Source organism: Mastigoproctus giganteus, chromosome 11 (assembly GCF_048544385.1).
Source record: "Mastigoproctus giganteus isolate SK-2022 chromosome 11, ASM4854438v1, whole genome shotgun sequence".
NCBI classification, from domain to species: domain Eukaryota; kingdom Metazoa; phylum Arthropoda; class Arachnida; order Uropygi; family Thelyphonidae; genus Mastigoproctus; species Mastigoproctus giganteus.
This window is the reverse complement of record NC_143585.1, coordinates 120778700-120805257: the sequence shown is the minus strand read 5'-3', so window position 1 is coordinate 120805257 and position 26558 is coordinate 120778700.

The following is a 26558-nucleotide window of genomic DNA, read 5'->3' as shown; positions in this document are numbered from 1 at the left end:
ATAAGTTTAGAATTTTCATCTGCGCTATCATCCTTTGAATTGATTTAGTTTTACCTCTGATGTCATTTCTACCAAATCCGTTCGCCAGCCTCTTTTTCTACCAGTAATTCTTGAAAGCCTTCAGTAATCATATCTTTTTTTTATTTTTTAGGAGCATCAGCGACTAAGGCCATGTTACTCTGTGTATATTGTCTATAAATTGTGTGTGTCCTGAGGTCAATTTTCTGTTTTGCTGAACGAAAAACCCGAGTTTCCGGCAGAAAAAACCATGCTACCCTCGCCTGACTAACTCAGCCACGTTGTGAAAAATACCCATAAAAATTCCTCCCGTCATTGACGGGATTCGAACTCTGGTCTTTTCCACCCGGTGTGGAGTGGAGGGTGATTCTATCAACTGTGCTACCCACGAGGGCTTGTAGTCATATCATCAAAACTGTCCCCTCATACCGACGTAGCAAGTTCTACTATCGCACCGATTCTGTTTCTGTCGGTTCGACCCTATTTCCCGAATGAACTGACTCTGGCCATACATTTTTCCACACGCATTTAACGTTGACAGCTTAGTTTTACTTCTTTCAGCGATAAAACTATGATTCTGATACAGTCCACAATTGAGAAATGTTTCCTTACTTACCACAATTGAGAAATGGTCCTTACTTCAATAGTTTCGGAATCAATTTTTTACCAAAATCCATTGTAACGATTTTCTGATGTAATGAGTTTTAAAGGTTTTAAAGGTTACAACTGTGGTGGTAGGAACATAACTTCAATGTTTGGATGGCTTAAATCTTTTGGATGGCCTGGTGTGCTATCCAGTAGTAATAAAACTTTGAAATCTAGATTTTTCCACAAGTTCAATAGCACAGAACATAACTTCACGGGCCGACCGGGCTAGCCGAGTGGTAAAGTACCTGCCGGGCAACCCAAAGGTCGCGGGTTCGATTCTCGCCTCGGGCTTGGATCAAAGTACTGCAAAAACCTTGGGAGGTGCAATATGGCCACAGAAGCCGATGCGCCAACAACTATCAAAAAAAAAATAAATAACTTCACGGAGATTTCCCAACAAAATAAAATACAAGAATTTCTCTTTTTTTTTTTTTTTTTTTTTTTTTTTTTGACTAGCGAGTCAACAGCGGGGATTCAAAAAAAGTGGAAATGTTGAATAATCACATACAACATAATAGCAGGGTTTCCCCCGTACAAAAGCTCCAAAACACCCTGTTATGCGAGGTTTGTCTGCGCGGTAGCACAGTGGTATCGTCACCGTCCTCCTCCACACCGGGTGGAATCCCGTCGATGACACGAGGAACTTTAATGGGTTTTTTTCACTTCGTGGCTGAGTTAGTCGGTCTCAGGCGTAGATAGCAAGGTTTTCCCCCCAGAAACTGGTGTTTTTTTTTGTCCAGCAAAACAGACAAATCGACCAAAGAACACACGCAAGTTACAGATACAATACATAAACGGGTATATGTAATCATTTACGGGCGACCCTAATATAATAATTTGTTATGCGAGGTTTACCGAAATTCTCTAACCGTGTTATATAAGTACCGTGTTGTGCGAGGATTGCCGCAATTTATCAATCGTGTTAGAGCAAAACCGTGTTATACGGGGTTGCCTGTATCTGCATTTTCATAAAGTAGTGGAGCACCTCATTTTCCAGGTGTTTTTGTCTTAACGTAAAACAAAATTGCCCTGTCCTCTAACAGCAGAAGCAGCCTCACGCAAACATTTTGCATCCCCCATACACTTAATGATTCCTGGCTTTACTGATGGAGCTCCAAAATAAAATATTTTATTTTATTATTTTCAATAATAAAGCAATGGGATCGACAAACAAATATTTTTAATTCTCCTTCAAAATTTTCCTCTCTTCTACTTGAAAACGTGTATGAAGCCATTGTATTTGATAATACCAATCTAACGCTTCTAACACTTTTTTCCCACATGGTATAAAAGCATATTGAATTTCTTATCTTTAGCTGCTCATACACACATCAAAATATGCAGATTTAAAAATAAAATCTATCCGTCTGTCTGTCTTACGCACTTCATTCGATACGCGAAATCATATTTCGGGTTCCGTAAATGTTAGGTGGTGGGGAGCTTCGAAAAATGTTCTTTCAGAATTAGAGTAGTGTATAAGGTAAACGTGTGTCGTTTCTTGCTATATAAAATTAATTAAAAAAAAAACAATATAAATGCTAATCAGTTGTTAAATACTGACTTTTTTAATGTACTAAAATATGCCTTTATTGATAATTTAAATCATTGATATAAATAAATAGACAATTGGACGGACTTCCTCTTACTGATCTGTTCTATTTCATCCCCCTACCCCTTGTGTATTATGCCGGCAATAGGAAATATTCCAGTACACCACCTGGTTGCATAAGCATATAACATGGTAAACAATTTTTGTTACATAGTATGAACGCTGTGTAAAAAGATTTGTCGTCCCTCGCTGATTGATTTAAATTTAATTCATTGCACAATCTTATGTTATAAAAAGCTCTTTGTGTGGATTATTTTAATTGCTGAGAAGCAACTGCCCACTCAAAGGTACTTTGTTGGTGCCCGTGTTTCCCGTACATCCAAATTGAACCATAATTAGTCAGTGAAGGACGATAAATCTTTTTAACCGGTGTTTGAGCTCTGTAACAAAATGAATTGTTTATCATTTTATTATGATTATGCAAGCAGGTACTCGGAATATTTCTTGTTAAGCATAATACACAAGGGGAAGAGGAGATACAACAGATATGTAAGGGAAAGTCCGTCCAATGTCTAGCGGCCTACTCTGTGCGAGTTACGGTACCTGAACGAGTTTGTTTCTCGTGCGCTTTTGCACAAGGAGGTCATGCTTCGGACGGGAGGCTTTGCCACATTGTTTGTTTCGCCAGGCCCGTCAGCATCCTGGGTCATTTGCTGGTTGTATAAGCTAGTGAGACGCCGAGTTTGTTACAGATATGCGCACGCAGATGTGTGCTGAACAATGGACGGAAGGGGTGTTTGATACTGTGCTCATGTGCAGGATTGTTTTATGTCCCTAATAAGTAGCTACTAATTAGTCTCGATGGACACAGTTGGGGCTTGTTTGCTTTGTCAGCGTGACGAATGTGGTGCGTAATGCCATCTTTTTCAACGGTACTTTAAACTCCCCCAGTGGTATATGCAGTGAGACCAGTCACCATCTGGATAACAAGAGGTTGCGATGAATATAACATGAACGCTAGCACAGTTCAGGTAAGTTGTATTCTCTTATAACGCGACCTAAATTAGCTAATATCTTAACGGGAAAAGTTTTAATTCTGTTGTCCTTTAACCATTTGTGGAGACTAACGTGGTATTTAATACTGTTTTGTTAAGAGCTATCCATGTAGAAGACGTGAAATGTTTTCTTATTATGTTGGAATATGTGGTTTGAATCCGTCGTGGAATTTATGTGGATTCCGTATTACGAATTCAGATTCGATTCTCTTGATTATCTTTTAATTTTGGGAGACATGGCTGTGCGGAGGGGGATAATATAACATATTAAAATATACCATATTTTACCATACAGTAAAGATAAAACCACCTTCGCTGTTGCAGCCCGAGAGGACTATATGTTCTGTCAACGCATTTTTCTTCTCTCATTCGTTGGTTATTTGGAGTGGGGACGAATCGGTTAGGTTTTTTCTTTCTTACGTGGACTGAACACCACACCTCAGTTCGTATAACTCTCCAGTAAAACCCTATTCCTTCCACCTGAGATCGCTCTACAGTTTAATAGAAGAGGCGTTCAAGAATTTCTCCAGTTCTAAAGTCCGACGCAATTTGAATCCAAGCGTGTCGAAACAGTGACACCTGGTAACGTTAATACAACAAAATGCGGTGCTGTATTTTGTGAGGTTCTCCGACAGCATAAGGCTTTCTCCGGAGTAGAAACAGAAAATGAACGATAGTATATTTTATTTGAAACTCTGGCTATAGCGCGCCTTCTAATTGTACGCATGACATTTTTGACAGTGTGGCCATAAAATTCACTTGACAAAACAAGTCATTACCACACATATACACGGATATGTGTGTCGACATCGATGCAAGGATGCTATTTGCAGATAATTTTACATTAGAGAAATGAATGTTATTAGAATGCCTGTTTAAAGTAAGGGAAAAAGGACCGAGTGGTCAAACGCGAGAATACACTAATACACGTGTTTGAGTGGACTATGTTCACTACTTCAAGTGGCTGCTAAATACGGTGGTGTTCTTGTATTTTCTATCTTTTAACTCCTTTGACCCTGTGTCGCCACTCCGGAATATAAACGAGAAAATTTTTATTTTCTTGATTTAATGCCTGTACTTCTGTATAATTAAAACCACCAAAACGTCTGTATGAAGATTATATGAATGATGTGAATTTCCAGTCTAAGTAGGCTTCCTTGCCGGAAGAGTAATTATATGCCATTTCTGAGTTCTAATTCGGCAGCAATGCAAAAATGTGAGATACTTTTCGAAAGTGCATGTTTTTCATTTCGCAAGCAGACAAACCAGCTTTACAACACGCACTGGAGCTTTATAGTCTCGGCTGCACTGGCGTAATCCCCCCCCCGAACTTTGAATATTATGGAGAAAGAAGACAACTCGAGAAAATCCCCCGAAGGATGTACTGAGGGAAATGGCTTAGATTTCACCTTTTCTAAAGCATTTTGAATTGTCTTTGTTGAGAGACTTATCCAAGTGTTTAAAGTCTTTTCACGTACTTCATAAGTGCTGTAGGAAAAGCGAACAGGTATTCGTTTCATTTTCTGAGCTTAATATTTTTCGTCCCCACCCACTTTTTTCTCTAGAGTTATAAAAGGGCAAAAAAAATATTGCGTGTTTAGAGGCCAGTGGAATGAAAAATATCCTTTGTGATATCACACAAAGGCTAGTGAAGTCAAGAACTTGTTTTCAGCGACTAACTTTATCATGAAAGCTTTTTTTCGACGAAAAATTTTGGGTGAAGGCTATGCAAGTTTCAATGACTGGAAGTCGTTCTGCTCCGGGCTCACTGTATTAACCTTAAGCTAACGTTGCTTCTAATGATGAACGACAGTTCCTTAGGAACACAAGCACCTTTGCGTCTCTTCTTCTAAATTTAATTGTTTACGAATTAAATATCAATAGCAATATCTTAACTTCTTCAGTTTTTCTCAGGGGAAAAAAAAAAAAAAAAACGAAGAGAAAGGAAAAATAGGAACTCAATTCTCCTTGTAAAAATGATTGGTAGTTTTACCATAATTTTTCTTATAACACAGTAATAAAACCGGTCTGTAAGACAACTCTCTGTCTGCTTCGCTATTTAAAATCTTAGGCAGTTTTTCTTGCAGGAAAACATCAAGAAGAACTGGAAGTCGGAAATAATTACGAAAAGGAGATGGGACGGGAGGGGGAATGAACTGGCGAAGGGTTACTGACACAATACAGTATATATCCAGGACTCGAAATGGAAAATTTTAGGAAAGTGAATGCTCTTAGAATAATACTTGTTAGAAGGCAGTTAATGTATATAGATGTACATAACTTTACCGATAGGTATGACGTGTCGAAACGGCGTTCCGGAGTACATTCCGAGCCAATTATTAAACTTTCGTTAATTAATGCATTTCTTCTATAGATTGTTTAGTTGACCGGTTAAGCTTACCTTCAGCTGTTGTCAAGAAGTAAGTAGATAATCGCGTTGTTTCTTGTAACATATAACGTGTTCCCAGTGGGATCATTACTTTGGGGACAGTGGATCATTCCCCACCACAATAAAATTAAAGGGGGAGGAATTCTGTTCATACTCCAGGATGGCTACCTAGGGTCAGAGGAGTTTACAAGAATATAAACGTATTTAGCAGTTATGTGATCTAGAACCATAGTCAACTCAAACATAGGTACTGGTGTATCCTCGCCTTTAACCATTCTGCTACGGTGACACCGAAGTTATTGCTTTTAGCTTTTCTTAACAGTGGTATTCAAATGTTAGTCAAGTAGTGTCTACAGAAATTTTTTTTACATTTACACTTATTCCCCAGTTCTTAATAGCAAGTCTGACAACTTAATTTCTCTTTTGTGTCAAGCGCGAACGACTTCTAATACACGACATGGAGACAAATCACCGAGAAACTTTCTTAACGCAGCGAGCACGCACATTGTACTTGTAGAATTGAAGTGAAGTTGCACACTCGGAGAAATACTATGTTTTCTCGTTCATCGTGTATTGGCGGTTTGGGTTTAGGTAGCTTGAGCCCTGGCGCACATTTTAAGAGGTCATAAAATAAGGTCGCAGGAAACTCCTGGACCAAGAGTAATTGCATTGTTCCGGGAGGGGCACGATCTGAGTCCTGGAGCATTCATTCCACTGCACTTCAGTAAATCTTGACTCCAGCCATGGTCCGCTCAAACGCTTGTATTACTGTATATTAAATAAATAAATCTTTATTGTGAAGTACAAACAGCACAATAACAGCCCATCACGGCTACGAGCACCAGGGATTCACATGTAGTAATTGAGAAAAACAGAATAATATACGGCATAAAAATACAAAAAGGTTACAAAAAAAAACAGTGTACAAATACAAAAAGGTTACAAAATACAGCGTACAAATGTAAAACAAATACAGAAAAAAAAAATAAATAACACTAGACTACAACTTGGCAATGATTCAGCAGGGCTCCAGTGATGACAGCTTTGAACATGGGGATAGGGGCATCACGATCCTCTTTTTAGAAGGTCAGGGTTCGAGGTCTTTGATAAAATTGTATATGTCCTTCTTGTTACTTATTACCTTGTCAAAGTCAGCGTCCACACAGTTCAAGGTGGCGAGCATCTGTTTGGGGAGAAACCTGTCAGTGAGTGCAAGCTGTTGTGGTGAGCCACAAGTGCAGGTGACGATCTTAGGCTAGGCTGTGGAATCCTCCAAAAGCAAGCCTTCCAAATATTCCGAGATATTTGGCTGTGAAGCCCAGCCTCTTTTCCACGATCAGGAACTTCTCCCTCGGGATTTCGAGTGCTTGTGCCATCGTGGTGGTTGTGGTAGTAGGAGGCAGACGAAACTTGTCGTTGGCCCATTTCAATAACCAGTATTCAGCTGTGTACACCCGCTTAAGGTTTGTAGGTGCGGCTGAGGCCGATATTTCTGCACCATAGAGAATGGCCGGGAGATGAACTTTTTAACAGTGAGGGGATGTCGGACGTGTAGCAGCTGCTGTTTTGATATCCACCGTAGACGAGAAAATTTGGTATTGATTGTGTCGATCTGTTTGACAAAGGACATCTTTTGATCAAACAGAACGCCAAGGTCTGTGTGCGAGGGTACGTTTGGTATTGGTACATCGCCGAATGACACGTTGAGTAGTGTTGGCACGGATTTAAGGGAGAATATAACCTGAGCGGACTTCCTTGGGTTAATTTTTAGATTGAAGCTTGCCATTCAAGATCCTTAAGTTGGAAATTGATCCTGTTGCTGAGCTGAACGGGGTTGTCGCCAGTGTTAATTTGCGTCAGCAGTTTGATGTCATTAGCATAGCATAAGAGACCGTTCATGGAGGCAATAATGGGCCCGATGATAGCCGTGAACAGGACACTTCCCTTGCGGTACTCCAGCAGTAATGTGACAGGTTAGAGTCAGTTATTCCCGATGAAAAACAAGTGTTTTGTGACAGAGCAGAAATTCGAAAAAGCACAGCAAATCACCTCGAATATGAAATTTCATCTTAAGTAGAAGGAGCAAGGCCGGGATCGACACGACATCAAAGGCTGCGCTTACGTCGAGATATATATGGTTGCCAGCTCAGCTCTTTGTTCGAATGCTGAGAGGATTCGTTCTGTGGTGGCTGCGAAGTTAGTGATTGATGATTGTCCGTAACCCAGTTGGCTACCTCATGCAATTTTGGTGTTTTTTTTTCTTCTTTTTTTTAGGAGCATTTAGCAACTAAGGCCATATTGCTCCGGGAATATGCGGTGGTCATTTCCTGACCTTTCCGCATCCTCGGTATTTGGTGGTGACGGGCTCGAACCCTGGTCTAATCAAGAAGCGTGTGCAACGCACTGCTGCTCCTTCCCACCTGGCTACGGAGGCGCCTCTCATGCAATTAATATTCTGAATATTAATATGAATTCTGAATATGAATGACGTTTGTACAGACCTAAAGTGATCATGAAAATTTTTCTTCAGATTCCTACCAAACCGGAAGAATATTAACAAAATACATTAGCTGTTTCTGCTTGTAATTGGTAGCTAAAATAAGATAAAACATTTTTTATCGGACGCATGCAGTTTTTAATTGCGTACAATCACATTACTTTTAAAATCAGTTACATTCGGATGTCACGATTAATTACGAATGCACTCGAACTTGTAATAATCATAACGTTTTGGAAAACTTTTTTTGGGATGTTTAATAAACGGAAACTATTGAACTTCACCTTAAAAAGTAAACTTTATTTATAAACTAGCAAATTACAGGTTTTAAATACAATTATAACGTAGGAACACATTAGTTAAAATTTATGAATGTAAAATAATTTGTGTGAATAAAACATTAAAATCTAACGGACATAATTAAGACTTCACATTTTAATTAAAATGGATATTCTAATTTATACGAAATAAATAATAAGTGCATTAATTAAAAATGCGATTTTCTTTACTCCATTAAGCATTTGCTGCTTGAGTTTAAGATGGGTCATTCTTCTATCTTCTTGGTGGATCTCATTAATATTTTTGTTCACATCTCGTTCTCCATCCTATCTATATGTTTTCGGTTATATATTCACTCATTAATAGGTTATATTTTGCATTGTTTTCTAATTTCCTCATTTTTTAAACATTGCTGAAAAAAAAACCATGCAACTTGGACGAACTGGAAGCAGCGTGCTCACAGGCATTCCAATTAACTTTTTGCAATTCTGTAGTAGCGAACGTATCAGTTCTTTTAAATAAATGTATCGAAAATGCTGGTACATATCGGAAAATAGGGATTGACTTATGACGCCCTGTATTTGTTTATTTTTGCTTTGTTTCTCCTTTCTAGGATGCATATATTATTATTGTTGGTGACTCAATTTTCAGGGAAACGGGAAATATATTGTGCAAATAGGATAGGTAGAATAGGACCAGGATATGTCTGCCAGGGGAAAAAGTTGATGAAGATGTAGAGCAGATATCACTTTTAAGGACACAAAAGGTGATATCGTTGTACACGTTGGCACTAAAAACATTTAAGTGTAGGAGATCTGCGAATTTAATTAAGAAGTACAGTTCAATGTTGAAAAAAAAAGTCGGGAGCTAGGGTTGAATTTGAAAGTGTCTGCAATTCTGCCCAGACACGATAGGAGGGAGTATATGATGAAAGTCTTGTCAGTCAGTTCGGCCCTGGAGAGATTGTGCAAGGCTCATGGGGTAGAATTTTTTTCAGCGTAGTCTGTGTTTGCTAACAGGAGAGATTGCTTCTACAGGATGGGATACATTTAAATAGAAAGGGTGCAAGAATATTTGCTGATGCTATCGAGGCGGTGTTAGGTGGGTTGGAAAACTGCTAGCTTGGGGGGATTCACATACTAAAAGATTAACAGTAGCAGCAGGCTGAGGCGAAAGCGATTTTTGGACTGCTTCTATTGTAATGAGCAGCATCCTAGAGAGAAAGTTGCTGGGGATTTCAAGAGCTGCTGGGAGTCATAGTGGAACAAGTAAATACATGGGCTGTGTTAAGGTAACTAAGAGTAAGAACAGTAGCAGCAGGCTGATATGTATACTTGCAACAGGTACATGTATACTTGCATGTACACCAATACTAGAAGTATAGTAAATGAATTTGATGGGCTCTTCAAAGCATCAGAGGCAGATATTATTGGGATATCAGAGACTTGGTGTCACACAGATATAAGCAGTGCAGAATTGGAATTTGGGGGGTACAATGTGTACCGAAAGGATAGACAGGGTAGGAAGGGAGGAGGGGTTATGCTGTTAGTTAAGAAAAACACATAAATCTAAGGAAGTGTATCCAGTTGACATGGGTGGATAGTGAAATGTTGAGTAAACTGTGAGAAAGGTAAATTAAAGTAGGAGTGTTTTATTGGCCTAATGAATCGGGTGAGTGCAACGAACAATTGCGCAGAGAAATAGTGGGCCAGTAAATCAGAATGTCTTGTAATAGGGAATTTAACTTTCCAGATATTGAATGGTACTTGTGGGTTGGTCACTCGCACACTAGCAAGATTTTTGTGGATTTATTTATTGCAGGATTGTTTTCTACAGCAACATGCTCGAAGGGCAACTAGAGATGGGGTAATACTCTTGATCTGATTATCAGCAGTGGTAAAGGTTCACACAAGGACTACAGTGGTCACAGGCAGCTTTTAAATTCTATACAGTGGGATAAGCTGATAATGTTAAAAACAGTGAATTCTAAATGGGAAGCCTTCAAGGAATTAATCTTGGAAGCTACTAGGCTTTTCATACCAACTAAGAAATACTGTTCAAGATTTAGGCCTAAATGGATGTCAGATGAACTAATGAGACTCGTGGCAGAGAAGAAAAACGCGTGGGATGCATATAAATTAGCAGGTGACAGAGAAGACAGATATAAGCTAGTCTGTAATCAAGTCACAAAGGAGGGTAGGCAAGTGAAGGCTGATTACGAAAAATCCTTGGAAAAGGATGCAAAGAGAGGAAAAAAAAAAAAAAAAAAGACTTTGCTTATGTAAACTCCAGAAGGAAGGGGATGAATCAGATTAGTCCACTTGATATTGGTGGTTCGACTGTTCATGATCCTGCTCGGATAGCTGACAAACTGAATGAGTATTTTTCATCTACAACACACATGAGGAATTCTATAAGGAAGGGGAGGACAGAAGTTTACTAAGCTCTAACAGGGAGCTGAATGATTTTGTAATAACGGAGAGCAAAGTGGAGGAGAAATTGATGAAGTTAAACGAAAAAGGGCACCTGGGACAGATGGAATCTATCCAGTTATATTGAAGGAGGCTGCCAGGGAAGTAAGCAAACCCTTGGCCATAATTGTGATAGCATCCTTAGAGTCAGGGGACGTCCCCATTGACTAGAGATGTGCAAATGTATTCCCAATTCACAAAGGGGGTTCAAAGGGTGACGCAAATAATTATAGATATTTTAGTTTAACTTTTGTTCCGGGAGAAATAATGGAGTCACTGGTTAAAGAGGTGATGCAGGATCACCTAGACAAGACTGCAGTAATAGTTCAGACACAGCATTGGTTTGTTAAGGGGAAGTTTTGTCTGACCAATTTTATTGGATACTACGATGTGGTCAGAAAGGAACTGGATGCAAAAAATTATTTTGATATATACTGTACTTTGATTTTTGGAAAGCTTTTGATACTGTTGCACATGGAAGAGTGCTGTCCAAATTGGAGTGGTATGGCATTAAGGGTAAGCTTGTGCATACTCTGGTAACGATTTTGAGGCTGCACTGGGCAGTTATCTAGTCGATGGACTACAGTTGCTAGTATGTACAGTTTACTTATCCCCACCCGTTGCAGACAAATGCATTACTAATTTTTCTGCTTGGCTCCTGACCTCTATCAAGTGCAACCAGAAAGTAATAATTTTCGGAGACTTCAACCTGCCCCTGCCAGCTCCTCGATCAGTTAATTTCGGATCTGTCAAGTCTCAACGTCCATTGCATCTGTTCCCCCACCCCTCTCGCGGAGAAGCCACATTAGAGAATCTTTTCCAGCCATGGGAGTGTTGAAGCTGTAATCAGTTCTAATTCGGTTTCCCTCCGACCACAGGCCAATTGAAGCATTCTCTCATCCTGTTGAAAGAATGCTATAACCAACCAAACCAGTCGAACTCGATTGAAAAAAATCAGGAAAGCTGTATATGATCCAAAATACCTAAAAATTGAAACAGCAATGGATCTCTTTAGGCTCTACTCCTGGCGAACTCTCAGTGAAATCGATATAGAGGAAGCTGCGTTTTGGCTTCAGAAATGGTTGTCTTTCATTGCTAGAGTCAAGAGTTTGCGTAATCTGCTCACACTCGAAGCCGTGGTGGTCCAGTATCCTTATGCACCAGTTTAAAGAAAAACAACGGCTACATGCCCAATTCAAGAGATCACCCACAGAAAGTTCATACTCGGCGTACTCAATAGCCAGATATAGTTTCCAGAAAACCAAGAAGCAGGCTATAAACTCGTTCATGGAGAAGAGAATAGCGTGTGGCCTGCGATCCTGGTCGGCCAATCACATCCGGTCAGCAGAATCGTTAGATCTCGCCGAATGGTGCGATCATGTAACCCGGTTAGTCAAAACACAGTGCAGCTGCGGACTCCCCCTGGAACAGTGCACACTACGACACAACTAATCTCACTAACGTGACAATTGGCGAAGAGGAGCTAATCAAAGCCATCAACGCCCTGTCCAATAAGAAATCAATGGGAAGTGACTCTATTCCCACCTTTTGCCTTAAAGTTGCCTCCTACTTCATCAGCGATGAGCTGACAAAGTTGTTTAACAATTTTACAACAGGGAGTCGTCCCAAACGCTTGGCTAAATTATAGTCATCCCAATTTCCAAAGGTGCAGAATCCCACCTCTGCTACTGATTATAGGCCTATTTCAATCTCCTCCCCTTTTATCAAATGCCTGGAGAAGTGCTTGTTTAAAGTGGTTGCCAATCAGATCCTTTCCAAGAGACCTCGGCATACACATTACGCGCGCTCTCACAAAGATCGCCGATAACATGCATACAGGCTCTGAATTTGAAATCCCTTTAGGCCTGGGAGCAAGGCTATGTTATGCATTCTGTTTTTCTTGATCTGAAAGCGGCCTTTGGCTCAGTGCAAGTTAAGCCGCTTATGTATCTCCTGGAGAACTACTACGGTTTCACGGGTAATGTCTCGAAGCCCGAAGTAAAGAAATTTGCTGACCAAGAGGCGCCTTACCTTCCAGCAAGGGAATAACTGCATCACAAAACAGGTGGAAGTCGGTATACCCCAAGGTGGATCGTTGTCGGCACTGCTTTTTTCAGCGATATTTATTCCACTAATGAATGAAATATTTGCGTTTATGGCCTACGCCGACGACATTGTATGTTACCTCTCAAGCCCGACTAACACCTCACCAGACCAGGCAGAGGAATTATCGAATTTTGTCATCCTGAACAAAAGAAGCCCATCCTGAAGCCCAAACCTATTTTGGGCTTCAAATGTGAGCACAAGCAGACCTCAATCCAGCAGTCTCTCTGCAGCCCTTCATTGCGGGGCATATTTTCGTCGCCACTCTTCCGTAAAATTCCTAGGAGTGGTAACGTACGAAAACCAAACGTATAAGGTACAAATCCAGCAACTGCGTTCAAGAGCATTACGGGGTTTCTGGGGTATGAAACTTGCATCTCTGTAGAGCGCACAACAAGGAAACAGTCAGAAAATTTCTCCTCTACTACTTTAGTTCTATCATCAGTTATGGTATTGAAGTTTGGTCGGCTGCTCCTATGTCCAGTCTGAAGACGCTTTGGGGTTTGGAATTCTGGGTCCTGAAGTGGGCCAACAATTGGGCTCACCTACCCCATACAACATCAAAATCACAGCTCTGCATAAATCTGAGATATATACCCCGGTCCAGCACCTGGCATATGAGGAAGCTCACAATGGCGCTTAATCTGTGCTCCGCTGCTCTCCACTTCCTTAATATCTGGGAAATCGTAGGCTGGAAAATCCCTGGTAGAACCCTCAGAAACCGTCCAGTGCTCTGTTCTAACTGCAGAAGCTCTCGACCTTCAAGCGGCACTTTCCGAACAGCATCATCGGCGCGCTGAACTCCGCAAACATTGATTTGGATGTGTGGTCAAGAAAAGTGCAAATCCATAGTGAAGTGCAGTCAGCATTCCTGCAATTGTTAGCAGAATAACTCCCAGTGAAAGTCTCCAGACTGCCTCAATGTGTTGCAGCTTGTATATAATAACTATAAAATCTATGCACTATAATGGAATATAAGCTCTGTATAATCAATCTATTATAATAACTATAAAATACATTTATTTCAATATTCTTCTTCTTTAATGCTGCCGAATGGCGTTTGCGACTTCGTTTTGATATTGTTCTCTGTCTAGCGCTGCGTGTAGAATTTGTGCTGTTGTCATGTGAAGCCAGGTGTTGATGTTATCTAGCCATGCCATTTTCGGTTTGCCTGGGCGTTTCTTGCCTTCGATCTTTCCCTCCAGGATGAGTGGTAGTAGGTGATATTTTTGTTGGTTCCTAGCGATGTGACCTAGGTATTTACATTTCCTGCTGATGATGGTTTTGAGCAGGTCCCGTTCCGTGTGTATGTCCTGCAGGACCTGTACGTTGGTTATCTTGGCTGTCCACGGGATTTTCAGCATTCTTCGGTAGAGCCACATTTCGAAGGCCTGGAGCTTTTTTGTAGTGGCTGATGTTAGAGTCCAGGTTTCTGCACCGTAGAGCAGTATTGGCCAGATGTAGCATTTCAATGTGCGTAATTTGAGCATGATGTTCAAGCTTCTGTCGGTGAGGAGGGTTTTCCACTTGGTGAATGCCTGCCTGGCTTGTTCAATTCTGCTTTTGATTTCGGCCTCATGGTTCAGCTGGTCATCAATGAGTACTCCGAGATACTTGAAGCGGTGTATTTGCTCTAATTTTTCATTGTTTAGTTTGATCGTGATTTTGCTTGCAGTCCTGCTGACCATCATCACCTTTGTTTTCTTTTTGTTGATTCGTAGCCCCCATGCTTGGTTTTCTATCTGTGTATATTGCACTGTCTATGTATTTGCTGTGTACCCACGTAGTTTTTTATGTACTGAATGTAATGTGTCCAGTTAATTGTACGATTCCTCTGGTTGCCTGTAGCGGGAATCGTGTCCTACATTTCTATGAATAAAGAATTTTATTATTATTATTATTATTATTATTATTATTATAAAGGGATGGTTGAGTGGAAGACGGCAGAGAGTGGTAATAAATGGACACTGCTCTACGTGAACTAATGTTATTATTGGAGTCACCCGTGATTCGGTGCTGGACCCACTGTTGTTTTGTGTATTTATTAATGATATCGATGAAAGTATATGACGTTTAATGTCCAAGTTTGAAGATGATACAAAGGTTGGAAGGATTGTTAATGAGTAAAGACAGTATGCTACTGCAACAGGAGAAGTGGCAGCTGAAGTTTAATATTGACAAATGCAAAGTACTGCGTATGGGTACCAGTAACCCAAGATAAACGTACCAACTGTGTGGTACTACACTCAGGGAGGAGGAGAATGAAAAAGACCTGGTGGTTATTGTGCAGTCGGATATGAAGTTCTCTGAGCAGTGCAGAAGGGCTGCCAGAGCAGCTCATGGAGTTTTGTCAATGATATATAGGGATTTTTCTAGCAGAGACAAGGAGGTGATTATACCTTTGTATAAGGCAATGGTCAGGCCACACCTTGAGTACTGCGTACAGGTCTGGAGGCCTCATTTTACGAAGGATGTAGAGTAGCTAGAACGAGTACAGAGAAGGACAACAAGTTTGGTGAGAGGAACAAAGGGGTCTATTACCCGGAGAGGCTTAAATTCTGTAAGTTGCAGCATCTGGAGACTAGGCACCTGAGAGGTGATCTGATTAAGGTGTACAAGACCTTGAATGGTTTAAGAAGGCTTAATGCTAATTGGATACTTCCGCTTGTTCAGATTAAAAACCTGAGGGGTCATAGATTCAAATTGAGGAAAGACAGTTGTAGAAGAGATGTGCGGAATTTTCCTTTAGCCAGTGGGTAGTTTATTGCTGGAACAGACTACCATCTGTTGTTGTGGAAGTTGATAGCCTTAAATAAATTTAAGGCTGAACATTTGGAGTGACCGGATGGGTGAAATTGGAAGAGGTTTTTTTTTTTTTTTTATTTATTTATTTATCATTATTTTTTCTGGCTGATGCTCGATAAGCTTGCTTATCGAGCATAAGCGAAAATTGCATCACATGCAGGCACACCTCCGTGGGTAGGAGCAGCAGTGCGTAGCACAGCTTGATTAGACCGCAGTTCGAGCCCATGGCCACAGCATATCCCCGGAGCAATACGGCCTTAGTTGCTAATGCTCCTAAAAACCAAATAATAAACAAGCATTATATGCAATTTTCTTCTCTTCCACGTGTCTCAATAGTTTATCTGACATCCATATAGGTCTATTCTTTGAACACTATTTCTTTGTTGGTATGAAGAGCTTAGTAGCTTCTTTTCATTACTTCCCTGAATATTTCCAGTTAGAATTTGCTGTTGATAACATCATCAGTTGGTCCCACTGCATAGAGTTTTTTAAAATGTCTGAAACCACTCTAGTCGCCTTTATGAAACCGTCCTTTTACCCTTGATGGTAGTTACATCTTTAAGTAAATCTCAAGTCATTACATTGATCACTGCCACTAGGGGTTCTTTTTATCTAAAGATTTCTTAATGCATGGATAATCACTGCTGATAATCAGATCGAGTATTACTCCCTCTTGTTGCCCCCTAATATAGTGTTGTAGAAAACAGTCATCCAAGAAATCCACGAAGGTCTTGCTAGTGTGTGTGAATGACTAACCCACAAATTCTAGTCACATCTGGAAATTAAAAATACCCCATTATGAGATATTCTGAATTGCTGGCGAACTCTGTTTCTCTGTATAGCTGTTTGATATACTCATCACAGTCATTGGGCCTATAACACACTCTTGCTCTCAATTTGTTTTCTCAATGCTTATATCACATCAAACTGACTCAATATTGCACTCATCACTCAGATGAACTGGATGCACTGCCTTAGATTTAGTATTCTGTTTTAACTAAGAGCATAACCCCTCCACCTCTTCTGCCCTTCCCGTTTACATTTACTTCCCATATTCAAATTCAGCATCGTTTATGTTTGATATCGATGAAACTCTCTTCTATTCCTACAATGTGTGCTTTTGGTAACTTAAGCAATACTTCAAATTCATCAAATTTATTTACTAATGCTCCTAGCATAGTGTACATGCAAGTATATATACACGTTTTCTCACTCTTAGTTACCCTAACACAGCCCATGTATTCATTTGTTCCGTGATGACCCGCGGCAGGGCCTGAAATTCCAGACATTTTGGTTTCCAGACTGCTGCATGTAGCAATGCAAGAATCACTTTCGCTTCTACCTGCGGCTTTAGTTAAACTATTATTCCGTGTTTCGCTCCCAATCTAGCAGTTTTACGACTCACCTATCCACTTCCTGGATAGCATCAGCAAATATTCTTTCAACCCTGCTATTCAAGTGTATCCCAAACTGTGTAAAAACAGTCTGTGCCTGTTGACAAGCACAGACCATGCTGTGAAAAATTCTATCCCGTTATGCACCCTCGCGCCTGACCATTCGGCTACGGCGTAGTTAGCACAAATATTAGATAGCACTATGATCCGTGGGTGGGGGGACTGATTTTCTTTGAGAAACAAAGTTTGTGTGGGACTTTTCTATCTTTTTTATGTATCCGCCCCTAGCTGCATAAAAGATTGTAATTAATCATTCTATGAATGTTGTTTCTAATCAAGAATTGTTCCTTAATGATGACTTTTGCGATCAAGGACGTTACCTGATATTGTAAGCGCCTGCGTAGCCAGGTGGGAAGGAGCAGCAGTGCGTAGCACACGCTTCTTGATTAGACCGGGGTTCAAACCCGTCACCACCAATACGGAGGATGCGGAAAGGTCAGGGAATGACCACCGCATATTCCCGGAGCAATATGGCCTTAGTTGCTAATGCTCCTAAAAACCAAATAACAACAACAACCTGATATTGTTTTTAAACTAATTCTTCAAGCATTAGATAATGCACTGTTAAATAACTATGTTTAAAAAAAATTATAAACGAAATATATCAAAGAAAAGTTATCTTTAAATATTAAAAAAAAAAAAAAAAAAGACCATTTTAGACAGTGACCAAATTATGTCCCAAACTTAAATTTTTATGTATATTCATAAAAAAATTATTAAAATTAATCTGAAATACTGAATGTGTTGTAATTTCACTTAAAAAAGAAATGCGTTTTTTGTCATTAAAAGTTAGTTAATAGGGGAATTTCAGAAGTTTCAGCAGCTGACAACAGAAACTGTGATATTAAGCTGTAATTTTGGCTATATGAATATAAAATTTCTAAATGAAAAAGTGAGAATCTCCTCAGTGAAACTTTTATATAAAAAGTTTTTATTTTTTTCTGTTTACATTCGATTTGTCACTTTGGAGTTTATTTAAAAAAAAAAAAAAAATCGCTTTTTGAATACAGGTAACAGGTATTGCAATTGCTTGTTTGTGTGACGTCACTAGTCAGCGCCAGTGCCTTGACTTCAGGGGATAGGCGTTTATCAGATGTAGTGTGGTATTCGTGAGTTACTGTTCTGTCATACAAAATGCGCTATTCGTTTCTTTCTCTGAAATATTGGAAGTGGCTGTAATTATTTTAATGCTTTAAATATCGGTAATAGCAAGCAAGTATAGATATCCGTATGTTGTATTTTCTGTTCAATATCTAAATTTGAACAAAAAGCATGCCACCTTCGTGGCACATTTGCTTATTTCATTTGAAGTAGCAAAAAAAAAAAAAAAAGTTTGAGTGCATTGCTGCACGACATTTTAAGGCCATATATCAAACGTAATTGCTCTACAGACACTCATGTCAGAATCCGGAAGTCTGTTTTTATTTCTTCTATCTCGTGGCCTCTGCAATAATTAGGTGATGATTTGAAGCACACTATAATCAGAATAGTTTTTTTTTTCCCTTTGTTGATGAAACTCTTCAGGAGGAATTGCCCACGGAGCATAATCGAAAGAAAGGCTAATCACGTTACTATTTATCTGCCTTTTGTAGACCGAAAAACTTTAAAAAAAGAAAAAAAAAAGTAAATTAAGAGATATACGTCTGTTTTGAAATTTCTTGAATGCGTATTAAAGGGTGAGATAAAGGGGGGGGGGAACAGTTGAAAGATTTATGTACAGGTTTGCTAACCGAATTACGCACGTATTTTATTGATTAGTATCTAAAAATGCTTATTTTTTCTCGGCATCATTATAAGACGAAGTTAATTTTTCCCTTGGCCCATTTTGCCATGAAGTAATTGTTGGTATAGATCTTTCTGTGACATTAGTTTTGCTTCTCTTATCTCGTTTTCGTCGTGTCTTCTGGAATAACCATAACCACTTCTATCGTGGTTATGTTTTCTTATGTTATCTTTTCTCATTTGAACTGTAGTGAATACTGAGCATGTGGTAAAACACTGTTTTCGACAAGAACTGTTGGATCGGAACTATTATCGAGCGGGACCAACCTGATGTTCCAGTCATGAAGGCGGCGGCAACGAAAACTTTGCCATAGCTGTTTTGTAATATTATCTAGACCGTTTTGAACCTTCGTAATGAACAAGAGGCCTGACTTAGAATCAGATGCGAATTTTTTTTTTTTTTTTTTTAATTTTAATGTAAAAATGTTGTTTATACTCCGGGACGACAACACAGTCAAAGGAATTCACAAGACAAAGAATACAAGAAACAGCACCGTATTTAGCAATCACGGGCTTGAACCCCCCAGTCATTCAAGCATATTCTACGGCTACGGCGGAATAGCTGTCCCATCCAAACCTTGGCAATCCCGTCGTATATTTACGACAATATAGATAGACACAGACAGATTTACTCCTTAAAAAAAAAAAAAAGTCACAATCAGGTCTCAAGTCCAAACTGAGTGTCAAGTAGCAGATTCTCCAAACTGCAGAAATAAGTTGAGCAGTTTCTTCTTGAAGACCAATTTGACCTGATTTTTTTTTGAAGCACCAAATCGTCATCACAAAAGCGATTATACCACCCATAGAAGTGATAAAGCAGCATGTCAGAATCCATGTCACACTCATGTCAGAATCCGGAAGTCTGTTTTTATTTCTTCTATCTCGTGGCCTCTGCAATAATTAGGTGATGATTTGAAGCACACTATAATCAGAATAGTTTTTTTTTTCCCTTTGTTGATGAAACTCTTCAGGAGGAATTGCCCACGGAGCTTTGCAATAGGTTGTGGCTTTAGCTTAATTTTTACTCAGCTTCAATTAAAACTTAATTTTTGCTCGTTCATTTTGGCACATTTAGCAGTCACGGGCTTGAACCCCGGTCCACTCAAAGAGTGTGTGCAATAAGAGATGGTGCGAAAGTACAAATGGCAATGCTCGCTCCTCCAGCAACATATACGAATTATTTAAATTCATATGGGGATCAGAAAATGGGTCTGTTTTGCCCTCCTGTTAATGATATGAATTGAGTTTTACCGTTTAAAAAAAAAATCAGTTGTGAAACTTTTGAGATGGCGATTGTGTACAGTAGATACTATATATTTTCTTTGTGTATTACTTAAGTGAAGTCAATTTTTCCACTGCTCCCTTTTGTATTCGCTTCATTCTAAATTGTTACTTGAAGAGGGAAGGAAATAATACAGATATGAAAATATTTGAAGCCATCTGGAACCACCCTTCCACGCCGTATTAAAAGAGCCTCAGTGACTGACTCAACGCACTGACCATGTTCCTAACTTGACAGTTGTAGTCGTAATGCCATAAGACACAACTGTCGTCTTATTTTCTAGTTTACCATGTTTGTCTTATTAAGGCTGTTCATTATATTTTCTTCTTTGTGCTAGTAAAAATTTTATCTTCACAAAAAATTCAATCCTCACAGTTATTCAGAAACTGGCTTACTCTTCATAGCAGTGGGCAACACAGTAAGCATTCAGCCTTATAACCAAACCTAAATAAGACTGAATTTAAGATAACCAACCACATTGGGTTTCAATTAACTGACTGCGATCAGTGATTGTTCTGCTTTTAAGCTGTTTAAGCATTCGAGTCTTAAAGCATTCGAGAAGCTGTTTATGAAGGATGCACACGACCATCAGCCACGTTCTGTTCTTGGCGGATTCAGTTTGTTTCAGTCAGAAGCGGCCTTAGACACCAGAATGGAGCGAACCTAGGTGAATCACGCTATCAGTGTTTCCTCCCTCCAGACCCCAAGGATAGATTTAGGCTGAGGTATCTTGGAGCTTTAGGCGGGCCCATGCTTACAATGTGCTTTTACAGGAAGAGGCCTGACGTAGCCGAGTGGACAGGAGTGCGAGTGCAGTAGCACACACTCTTTCAGTGGACCGGGGTTCAAGGCCGTGACTGCTAAATACGATTAACAATTTGTATTGATTGATTTATGTGTCATGACGTAGCCGAGTGGTCAGGAGCGAGAGTGCATAGTACGCGTTCTTTGAGTGGACCGGGGTTCAAGCCCGTGATTACTAAATACGATAAATATTTGTATTGACGATTTATTGTAAACTCTACTGATTGGTTGTCGTACCGGAGTATAAATAGAAATATTTAATTTTAGTATTTCGCCAAATGTTATCATAAGAACAGTAATTACAGTTAGAATTATATCACAAACAAGAAAGAAAGATTCACACTAATGCACTTTGAGAAATACTGTGTTAACGCTCTAGTGCATGACAAAAGTTGGTCATGTACTAGAAAATAGTCAGTACCAACAACTTCGACTTTTTCAGAAATAGAGAAGGCAAGTTAATTAATGACCTGTCTCACATAGATTTATTCCATTCCCTACTGAACGTTATGTTGGAGATGTAGATCTTCATAGGGATGTTCAAGAGGGTGACAGTGGTCCATAGGAAGCTGCCCGCCATAGATTTTCAAAGTAGATTTGTTGCTCACAAATTCCAACAAACGCCAGACATCATTGCATTAATACTCGTTTATATCGTTCTTGGACATGTAACAGTGAGAAAGGCCCTGAGAAAGGCTTAGAATTAGTAGAGGCATATGACGCAAGAAAGCAAGCTTATATAGCATCAGCAAAAAAAAAAAAAAAAACCTTCCCATTCACCCATCAATTGACTCCAAATGTTTGTCTAGTTCAGCCTTGAATTTATTTAAGCTATCAACTTCCAACGACAGATGGAAGTTTGTTCCCTCACTCAACCGCCCGCTGGCTTAAGGCAAATTTCCGCACATCTATTCTACAACTGTCTTTCCTCAATTTGAATTTATGCCCTCACAGGTGAGGAATCTGAGCAAGAGGAAGAATTGAGCATCAGCATTGAGCTTGCTCAAACCATTCAAGTCCTTATACATCTCAGTCAGATCACCTGGCAGTTGCCTAGTCTCCAGACTTTGCAACTTGCAAAACTTAAGCCTTTCTTAGTAAGAGCAACCCTTTGTTTTGCTCACCAACCTCGGTGCCCTTCTCTACTCCTTCCAGCAGCTCTACATCTTTCCTAAAATGAGGCTTCCAGACCTGTATGCAGTACTCGAGGTGTGACCTGACCATTGCCTTATACAAGGGGGTAATCACCTCCTTATCCCTGCCAGCAAAATTCCTATATATCATTGACAAGACCCCATGAGCTACTCTTACCGCCTGTCTGCACTGCTCAGAAAACTTCATTATCTGACTGCACAATTAGCCCCGTGTCTTTTTCATTCTCTACTGCCCTGAATGTAGTACCGCACAGTTGGTACGTTACTCTGAGGTAACTGCTACTCATATGCAGCACTTTGCATTTGTCAATGTTAAACTTCAATTGCCACCTGTCAGCCCATCTGCTTAACTTTTCTAGATCCTGTTGCAATAGCGTACCGTCCTTACTGTCATTAACAACCCTACCAACCTTCGCATCGTCTGAAAACTTTAAGCTTGATATACCTTCATCAATATCATTGATAAATACAGAAAAAAACAGTTGGCCCAACATGGACCCCACAAATAACATTAGTCCGCGAAGAACAGTGTCCATTGATTACCACTCTGTCTTCTCCCACTCAACCATCCCTTTATCCATAGCAGCAACTGGCCCTTAATGCCATACAGCTCCAACTTGTACAGCCGTCTTCCATGTGCAACAGTATCAAAAGCTTTCCAAAAATCAAAGTACAATATATGATATCAAAATTAATTTTTTGCATCCAGTTGCTTTCTGACCACATCGTAGTATCCAATCAAATTGGTCAGACAAGAATTTTTGGTTAGGGGGGGGGATATATGCTCCCCTTATCAAAAAATTTTTGATATTAAAGAAAAAGAACGCAGAAGGCATTCTAAAAAAAAGCTCAAAAGCCTGGTCGCCACCCCCCTTCCCCTTACGATGATACCTGGATACGCCACCGGACAAGACTTCCCCTTAACAAACCCATGCTGTGTCTGAACTATAACTGCAGTCTTGTCTAGATCATCCTATAGTGCATCTTTAACCAGACTCCATTATTTTCTCGGGACAGTCTTAAATTACGACTGTCGGGTGTGGATGTGGAGAATGCTTAATGAACCGATATCCACTGCATTGTATTGTGTCAAAGATGAAATTCGGAGAGGTGGCGTCATGGTGTGGGACTGCTTCTCGTGGTCCGAACTCTATTCGGTGTGGCCCTAAAATCTGTGCTACGGCATACACTGATATCTTGGACAGTTCCACGATGCACACACTCTTGTAGTTCAATGGAAATAATACAAATTTGTATAGCCATATTCCAGTAAAACAATGCTCATATCTATAAATGCAGAGAATAGGGTAAAAAAAAAAAATCCTATTTTGGCGAAAATGAAGTCGAGTTCTTGCTTCCAATAAGTATAAACTAGTCTGCAATTAAATTTCTAAGGGAGAGATAGATCTGCTAAGTCAGATTATGAGGCGAGTAGTATAAGGTTGGGGTTCTAACCGACTTCGGCTCTATGAATTTTGGCGTCAATTTTCGTGCGTGCTGCCGCGTCGGTCGCTTGTTTTGCCGTTTAGGTTTTGAGCGTCTGCCGGTGAAGCGAGCCGAGGTTTAGCGGTTGCGCCGAGGCTTAGTTGCGGAAAAATATATTTTAGTTCTTATTTCGCCCGCTAGATGGCGCCACTTATTTTCGCCATTAAATTAAATTTTTTTTTTTTCTTTACCCAGGCTCGAACCCATGTCGTTGCTACTGGTGGTCCAGTGCTTATCCCCACGGCTACCCTTTCAGTTGTAAGAATATGTGTAAATGTAGGTCTTATAGTTAAGAGTGGTGTGAGTGTGACGTATGAAGTTGTATTTCGCCTTTTTCTGATTGGAGGGGGATATGAACCGATGTTCTGATTGGTTTGGGGGTATAAACCGACTTCGGCTCTGAGTCTACCGGTGATTTTCTGGTCTGTTGATGCCGTAGAAATCGTCTGCTTTTGCCGCGTTGGTTTTCAAGGTGGCGTTGGAGGGTGCGCAATGAATTGTGGGTTCGCGCACGCACACACACACACAAGCCCGAGCTCTTGCGCTCGCGCACGCACACACACACACACACACACAAGCCCGAGCTCTTGAGCTCGCGCACACACACACACACACACACACACACACACACACACACACACACACACACACAAGAAAATAGAGCAGTAGACATTCTTTCCCAAGACAAAGGTTTTGGCGGGAAAAACGTGGACGCTGTAGACATACGGGCACTTGGGGGGGTCACAAAAGTTCGAGCCCGACGATGGCCACGACAACAGAAGCCCACGAAACAGTGCCGCCATCTAGCGAGTCATTCTGAAAGCTGAAATCAAAGATTTTATTTTATTTAAGGTGTTTAAATTTTTTTTTTTTTCCTAGGTAGCTATGACTTTGCCGTTTAAATATATTTCAGTGGCTTTGCAATATGTGGCGCCATCTGTGGAAGCAATCTGAAAGCTGAAAATTAAAAGATTTTATTTAAATATATATATATATTTTTTTTTTCCCTACATACTTCTTGAACGGAGATTGCCACGACATCGTAACAACCAAGAAAATGTGTCGCCATCTAGCGTGTCATTCTGAAAGTTGAAATTAAGGATTTTATTTAAATATATATTTTTTCTCACATACGGATACTTGGTGTCACAATACTTCTTGAACGGAGATTGCCAAGACATCGTAACTACCAAGAAACTGTGTCGCCATCTACCGATCTATTCTGCAAGTTGAAAAGCTGAAAAATTAAGTATTTTTATATGTTTAATGTTATGTTATGTGTTTTTTTTTGATGGTTAAATTTTTATATGTATATATTTTTACCCATAACTATTTATGATGGTTCCTCTTCAAGTTGAATTTTGTATCCTGATGCTTAGTCTATCTTGAAAAAAAAAAAAAAAAAAACCTGAAAAGTAAAATGTATTGATGTGTATATATATTTATTTACCTTCTTCAGATTCTTTCCACAACTTTGAATTTTTTTTAAATTTCTACTTTCTAAGAAAAAAAGACAGACAATATTTTTCAAATAGATATGTTTATTGATAAATAATAAAAAAAAAAAAAAAAATAAAAAAAAAAATTACAAGATAGTGGGGTCATCGCTATTTTTACCCCATCTTTAACCATTAGCATCCAAACTCCCCATATAAGATGCAAAGAAACAGGGGTCGCGCCATAAGTACTCCTGGTTTTCGTAGAAGTCCATCTGGAAAAGAAAAAAAGAAATGTTACAAGATTACAACGATCCGCGCGTCGTTGGAAGTTTTAGTGGTGTTAATGCATTACAAAAACATACAAAATTACCCAGACGTATCGTGAAAGAGTATTTGTCATCTCAACCTGCTTATGTCAGACACAAACCTCAAAGAGTTAATTTTCCTAGAAACCAAATAATAGTTCCTGGTCTACACCATACGTTTCAGTGTGACTTAGCAGAAGTTTCCAATCTGTCTGATGCTAATGGTGGAGTGCGTTATTTACTCGTCTGTATAGACGCTTTTTCTAGATACGCCTGGGTGAGAACACTTAGAAATAAAACATCGAAGCAGATGGTAAAAGCATTCAAATCAATTTTCAAGGAAGAAACGCCATTCAGTCTTAACAGTGACAGAGGTAGAGAGTTTATAAACAAAGATGTGAGGGCCCTATTTAAATCTCTCAACATTAATTTTTATACTACTAGATCGGAGAAAAAGGCTGCAATCGCTGAACGTTTTATTCAAACTCTGAAAGAAAAAATATTTAAATGGATAACTTATTCTGAAAGTAAGAAATATGTGCATGTTCTTCCCGACATTGTAGCTACTTATAATCGAACGCCACATCGAGCTATAGGAATGCCACCTGCCGATGTCACTTTGCATAATGAAGAAGACGGCTACAGGAAATTGTACTTGAAAAAAACCAAAGAACAGACTCCTAAATTTAAAGTGGGGGATCGTGTCGTTCTAAGTACAGGTTCGAATCTTTTCCGCAAAGGATTCTGGGGCAGTTGGACGCGTGAGGTTTTTACTATATCTCAAGTATTGAAACGAAGAAAGCCAGTTGTGTACAGAGTACAAGACAAAGCAGGCGACACTATCGAAGGTACCTTTTATGAGCAACAGTTACAACTTGTTAATATTCACGACAAGTTGCCACTGGATACATATCTTATTGAAAAAGTACTTAAGGAGCGACGTGTGGGAGGAGAACGTCAATTCCGTGTTAAGTGGCTAGGATACCCTGCTTCCTACAACAGTTGGGTTTCGGCTAAAGATGTTCTTCTTAACACTACC